We start from the raw sequence: 7,000 nt of genomic DNA, 5'->3' as shown, positions 1-7,000 counted from the left end.
CAAAAGGACACCAGGAAGGAGGGAGGAATTCCCTGACCCTGCCACACCCGTGCCTGCCCCAAAAGCACAGGGATGGCAAAGCTGCCTGCCTGCCTGGCCCTGCACAGCCTCTGCCCCTTCTGCTCCTTTCTCTGTGGTGTTAGCAGCAGTTACCATCCCTCCACTCCCACCTTTCCACCTTCTGCCTTTATGGCTAATGTTCACGTTATTTAAACGTCACCTTATTATTATTATTATTTTTCTCTGTGAATTTCATGACGGGTTTCTTATTTCCCTCCATTTTTTTAAGGAATGGTTTATTAAGGAAAGCTGGCTGCCCCCCCAGCAGTGATGAATAAACCCCCCCTCAGAGGAGACAGTTTTATTCTGGTGGTCGGAAGTCTGCCAGCCCAATTTATGGTTGGACATAAGATCTCCAAATGTGGATTTATGTGTTGTAGTATAACGACAGGTCAATGAGATTAAAACTATGTTCATGAGAGAGCTGTGAGGCAATTGGAGTTTCATGGTTCTGTGGTGATTGGGCATTCAGTCTAAGAAAACCTGCCTTAATAAAGCACTCCCAGGCCCGGGAACAATCTGCACATTATTCATTTCTGCAGCCTCCCCAGCACCCCCGACCATAAAAGCAGGGCAGGGGGAGCAGCTCTGCCTCCTCCCTGCAGATGAAGCCATCAGGGAGATGGTGCCACTGATAACAAATGGGCTGAATTAACAATGGGAACACTTTTCTGCCCTGTCACACGGGTCACATAATCAAAACAGGGCAGGGGACAGGAGAAGTCTCAGCCTCCCAAAAGTCTCCTCCACCAGCTGAGAACACAGGGAGTGCAGGAGCACCTGCTGGTCCAGCCAGAGAGCTCCTGCCTCCAGGTGAGCTTCAGTGAGGAAGCATCACCCTGCACACCTGACCCAGCTGAGAGGAGCTGAGCAGGAGCCTGGGCTGGCAGAGCTCACCTGGAGCACAGCTCACCTGGGGCACAGCACACCTGGGCTGGCAGAGCTCACCTGGAGCACAGCACACCTGGGGCACAGCTCACCTGGAGCACAGCACACCTGGAGCACAGCACACCTGGGCTGGCAGAGCTCACCTGGAGCAGAGCTCACCTGGAGCACAGCACACCTGGAGCACAGCACACCTGGGCTGGCAGAGCTCACCTGGAGCACAGCACACCTGGGGCAGTCAGGGCCAGGGGGCTCCCTCCAGCCCCGTGCCCACATCCCAGCCTTTTCTGGGCTTTTCTTTCTCTGGGCTGCCACGGACAGGGCTTTTCCCTTCAGGATGTCTCATTTTCCTCAGTGCTTCTTTTCTTCACCCCCTGATGAGGACAGTCCCTCAGCAGAGGCCCCAGGGTGTGCAGTGGCAGGGAACTGTTCCGTGCTGTGCTCCAGGTCAGTACAGCAGCTCCTGGAGCTCCTTTCCCCGTGCAGGTGCAAGGGCCAAACTCCCTTGGCCTGAGGATGCCCAGCTCCAGGGCAGCTGGTGACTGCTCAGCACTTCTGAGTATTGAGCACAAATGCTGAAAAAACAGAGCAGGAGCGCAGGGAATGCACCAGCAGCAGCCCAAGGACAGAGGAAGGACATGAAGAAAGGAGCTGGAGAAGGACAGGGCCCAGAGGGGACACTGGGAGCTGCCACTTGTGCTCTCCTCTTACTGTCCCTCTGCAGTGGGGACCCAGGGCAGGAAGGACGTGAAGAAAGGAGCTGGAGAAGGACAGGGCCAGAGGGGACACTGGGAGCTGCCATTTGTGCTCTCCTCTGACTGTCCCTCTGCAGTGGGGACCCAGGGCAGGAAGGACATGAAGGAAGGAGCTGGAGAAGGACAGGGCCAGAGGGGACACTGGGAGCTGCCATTTGTGCTCTCCTCTGACTATTCCTCTACTGGAGAGCCAGGGCAGGAAGGACGTGAAGGAAGGAGCTGGAGAAGGACAGGGCCAGAGGTGATGCTGGGAGCTGCCATTTGTGCTCTCCTCTGACTGTCCCTCTGCAGTGGGGACCCAGGGCAGGAAGGATGTGAAAGAAGGAGCTGGAGAAGGACAGGGCCAGAGGTGATGCTGGGAGCTGCCACTTGTGCTCTCCTCTGACTGTTCCTGTCCCTCTGCACTGGGGACCCAGGGCAGGAGCCCCGTGCACCTACAGAGCTGCTGTGGAGGGGCCAGAAGTGCCTGTGGAGCAAACCCCTCTCAGACAGGCAGAGAGACACCAGGAGTTCCTGTTTCACCCTCGTTCAGTGTGCTCTGCTGCCAGGCAGGGCACTGGTGCAGGTTCCCCCTGCCTCAGCTCCAGGGGGGACTGGCTGCAGGATTTACACAAATGAAAGGAGAGGCGAGGAGCGCGCAGCCCCAATCTGATTACAGAGTCATTTATTTCCTGGTCGTTAATAATTTGTGCAATAAAAGATTGCGTGCCTTTCTGAGTTAGTAGGAGTTATTGGCATGAATTTCCCTCCACGCTGGTGCGAGGCTGTGCTTGGAACATAAATTATTAGTTTCTTATCGCGCTCCTCCTCATTTTTCACGCTGCCACAGCCGGATCGCCGGCAGCCAGCCCCTCAGCCTCGCTCTTATTTCATGCTGCACGGCAAAGGCAGCAGGGATGGCTTTTCCATCTTTAATTACACAGCTCCCTCCTGCTCTCCTCCCTGCCAGTGTCCCCAGCTGGGCTGGGCCGTGGCTCCCGTGCCGTTTGCCAGGGAGGTTTTGGGTGAAAACCCCGTTCCTTGGCAGCAGCCAGAGCCAGGCGGTGACAGCTCCTGTCACCGAGCTGCTGGGAGCAAATGGCATGTGTGGAGCTCAGCAAAAGGGGGCTGGGGTTCAGAGCATCCTGGGGAGAGCAGGAGGGGAGCCCTGGCAGGGAGTCAGGCCCTACACAGCGTGGCTGCTGCTCCAGGGGAAGATGGAGAAGTCTGAGGCCTGGCTGTGGCTGTGAATGCTTGGGAAGCAGACACTGAGGAAAAGGTTGGGCAGGAAGGTACCTGGCAGCAGAAGGAGCCAGAGATAAGGAGGAGATGGAGCCACCTGGTTCTAACCCAGATCAGCTGAGAGGGGAAGAAATCGCATCTTCCTTCACCACGTTCAGAACAGAGGTCCCAAAATAAAACCGAATTTATTGTGACTCCTTGGGACAGGCAAATGTCTATCTTTGGAGAGGAGAATGCTGAGAAGAAAAAAAGAAAACAAACTAAACTGAAATCTTAGGCTTCCATCAGGCCCCCAGATGAAACATGTGATGCATTGGAGGAGGGTCCCCAAGTGCTCCAACAAACACATCTTCACTCTTCCTGTGATCCAACCCTTCCAAGATATTTATCGCTGCTTTTTCCACTTCCCAGGAGAACTCCCTTTATCACAACCTATTCCACATTTGTTTTGCTGCCATCAGCACCTGCCAGGGCCATGCTTTCTGCAGAATAGGTTGGAGTTGTGCCATGGGCAGGATTTGTCAAACAGGGTCTGCACGCTGCCTGGGGGGGATCCCCACCTGGGGACAGTTCCACACCCTCCCAATCCCTTCACCCCATTCCTTACATTTGATATTTGGCTCCAGGATTCCCGGCAGGGGAACTGTTCCCCCCATTTCTAAACACTTTCAGGATGCCCTTCCTGCAGTCCCTTGGGTAAAGGCCCTCTTTTAATCTCTGTGGTGACTACACACGGAAATCAGGGGGGAAAATAACTGAAAAATCCCTGAACAGAGGCAGAACATCTCCAGGTGTGTCTCTGGCAGGGTGTGGGAATCCACGGGGAGACAAAACAATGCGGAATCGTTCCTCCCGTGTAGGCTCTGCATCAGAGGGACTTGGCGGGTAATCCCATTATCTCCTCTCCGGAATCACAGCAGCGAGGGAAGAGGTTTTCCCCTAATCCTAGCGCCATCTCTGGGAACGCTCCACCGTGCAGAATTACTTTCACAGTGGGGACGGGAATTAGGGGAGAATTTTCCTGCTTCCCGGCATCAGCAGCTCGGGGGGCTCCCCCCGGTTCCTCCCGCCGGGGCGGCATCCCGGAGGCAGGGCAGCATCCCGGGGCCATCCCGAGGCCATCCCGGATCCATCCCGGCACTATCCCGGGGCTATCCCGGAGGCAGGGCAGCATCCCGAGGCCATCCCGAGGCCATCCCGGATCCATCCCGAGGCCATCCCGGGGCCATCCCGGATCCATCCCGGCGCTATCCCGGGGCTATCCCGGAGGCAGGGCAGTATCCCGGGGCAATCCCGGGGCTATCCCGGAGGCAAGGCAGCATCCCGGGGCCATCCCGGAGCCACCCCGAGGCTATCCTGGAGGCAGGGCAGCATCCCGGATTCATCCCGAGGCCATCCCGGCGCTATCCCGGGGCTATCCCGGAGGCAGGGCAGCATCCCGAGGCCATCCCGGGGCTATTCCGAGGCCATCCCGGATCCATCCCAAGGCCATCCCGAGGCCATCCCGGATTCATCCCGAGGCCATCCCGGGGCCATCCCGGGGCCAGCCCGGATCCATCCCGGATCCACCCCGGAGCCATCCCGGCGGGATGCGGGGCGGGCGGGCTGCCTCGGCCCCGGGGGCTCGGCCGGGGGCCGGCCCGGGCTGGCGCCGCTCGGTCCCCCCGGGGCGCTGCCGCCGCCGCCGCGGTCGGAGGGAGCGGAGCCGCCGCCACGGCTCAATTAACGCGGCGGCCCCGGCGCTGCCTCCCCCGGGCGCTGCGGGCGCGGCCCGCCCGCCCCGCTCCGCTCCCCCGGGCCCGGGGGGGCTGCTGGAACACAGCCCTGCGAGAACCGGCCGGGACCGAGCCGGGCAGGGGACACGGACACCGGGCAGAGCCCGCGGGAACCGAACCCAGCCTCGGGGAAAGTGCTCCGGGCTGGAGAACCGGGCAGAGCCCCCGGGAACCGAACCCAGCCTCGGGGAAAGTGTTCCGGGCTGGAGAACCGGGCAGAGCCCCCGGGAACCGAACCCAGCCTCGGGGAAAGTGTTCCGGGCTGGAGAACCGGGCAGAGCCCCCGGAACCGAACCCACCCTGAGCCCATCCCGGGCTGGAGAACCGGGCAGAGCCCCCCGGAACCGAACCCACCCTGAGCCCACCCCGGGCTGGAGAACCGGGCAGAGCCCGCAGGAACCGAACCCGCCCTGAGCCCATCCCGGGCTGGAGAACCGGGCAGAGCCCCCGGGAACCGAACCCACCCTGCGGGAGCAGGAAAGCTTTCCAGGACAGGTGGAGGCAATTTTACCTGGGCACATCCTCGAGTCAGGACCTGCTGGCCAGGGACAGGATGCCAAAACAGGTGAATAAAAGGAGACAGTGAGATAAGGGTGAGATAAGGGTGGAGGATTTCAATCCCCGAAAGCAGAAGGGAGCAGGACTAACCTAACCCTGGGGTTGGTTTGGAAAAGGTCTCTGTAGCTCTTTGAGGGCAAAAAAGGCTTTTGAGGATCACACACACCTTGAGGCAGGGTGGGCAGCTGGGGCTGATTCCTGTCACCAGGAGATGACTGCGTGTCCTGTCCTCAGGGACAGGCCGCAGAATTTTGGAAGGGGAACAGGAAATGATGTTCTGGTTGTAAAAATTACTGACATGTTTTTCCATAGCTCTGAAAATTCAGCTCAAAAAGAACGAAATAGAGACAGATCTGCTGCAAGGATTTTCCTTCCTGATCTGTCACTGTTCCTGCAGTGTCAGGAGTCCTCGTCATTCCTGTTTTTCTGGTCTAGTAAGAGCTATGTCATTGCATCTCTGGCCTGACCTAGAGTTCCCTGCAGACTTCATAATTACAGCCTTCTTCAAAACAGACATCACTTACCATGCCAGGAATTGTCACAGTGTGGAGAAGTAGATCAAAATCCATTAGGGAACAAGAGGTGGCCAGATTAATTTCCACCTGAAATTTCAATTAAGCTTTTCAGGGTAGAATTAGCGTGTAAGCCAAGCCTAGACATGATGACTCTGGGGTTTGAATTTTAGAATTGGTCTGCTGGGCAGAAATGAGAGTTTTCTCTCGAGCCTGTGGCACTGCTGCCGACAGCTGAGCGGGGCCCTGCACGGCCCTAAATATTTCAGAGGCTGAAAGCCACAAGTATGTGGAGGTTCTCCTCATGTTAATGTGTCTGATGGGTTTAAAAGCCCGAGATCCCACTGGAAACAAGTCAGAAGAGATGCCCAGGCCCTGCTGCTGCAGCCGGAGCCCCAGAGCTCTCTGGGCTCGGGGCAGGCACTGAACTGTCCCTGAGGAAATTTGGGTGCACATGGAGCTGGTCAATGTCTGAGTCCCTGAGGGATCCAGGAGCTGTGCTGGGGCTCAGGAGAGGGATCTGTGCAGTGCTGGGCCCTTCTCAGGCTTTCTGCTGATGGTTTTGGAGACATTTCCTGCAGAGGAGCCGGGGCTGGCGCTGCTTTCCTGCCTGCTTGGGGGAAGGACAGGAGCAGAGGCACTCCCAGCATTGCTGCAGCCCCAGGCAGGGCCAGCAGGGCTTGTGCTGCTGCACGGGGCCCAAACCAGCCTGGAAGGGTCCTGCCTGCTGCAGCTGCTCCTGCTGAAGCACCAGACCTGGCTGTCACGGGAGGGGAGTCACAGAAAGTGGAGCAGTTTCTCCTCCTGGATGGACAGAAGAGAAAGAGAGTTTGGTAATTTTTGTTCATAGCTTACAATAAGATCCTGAGTTGCCCCTCCCAAAAGCACAAGGGGGATATTTTGAATCCTATTTTTTTTTCAATGTGGCAGAATGTCCCCAAGTTCTGGCACCTGCAGGGCACATTTTCCCAAGGTCTCCTTCCACCCCTCCGTGTGTGTTTAAATGACACCAGGGCATGTTCAGCCTGCACACACATCCACACCAACTTTGTGCATTTCTGCCTCTGCATTTCACACACACAGGTCCCAGGGACAGCCCTGGGTGTCCCCAGAGAACACTTTTCTTGCATTTGTGTTGTGTCCCCCTCATCTCTGAGCTCTCACAGGCACTCCCCTCTCCCTGGCTCTCCTCAGCCCTGGATCTATTTCCTTTTATTATCCTGGCAGGAGCTGA

General features: G+C 57.7%; 1 long non-coding RNA gene across 1 annotated transcript; it reads right to left on the bottom strand.

Annotated features, from left to right (window-relative positions):
- Nucleotides 1-2,347: 2,347 nt before the first annotated feature.
- On the bottom strand, nucleotides 2,348-5,395 carry LOC132337860 (uncharacterized). Its single transcript, XR_009489287.1, has 2 exons — nucleotides 5,208-5,395; nucleotides 2,348-3,905 (listed from the first exon to the last, which is right to left on the bottom strand). It is a non-coding gene; the product is annotated as an uncharacterized LOC132337860 (long non-coding RNA).
- Between the last annotated feature and the right edge of the window lie 1,605 nt (nucleotides 5,396-7,000).

Source organism: Haemorhous mexicanus, chromosome 23 (genome assembly GCF_027477595.1).
Source record: "Haemorhous mexicanus isolate bHaeMex1 chromosome 23, bHaeMex1.pri, whole genome shotgun sequence".
NCBI classification, from domain to species: domain Eukaryota; kingdom Metazoa; phylum Chordata; class Aves; order Passeriformes; family Fringillidae; genus Haemorhous; species Haemorhous mexicanus.
Note: the sequence above shows the minus strand (reverse complement) of the source record. Positions and strands in the feature narration are given on the sequence as shown.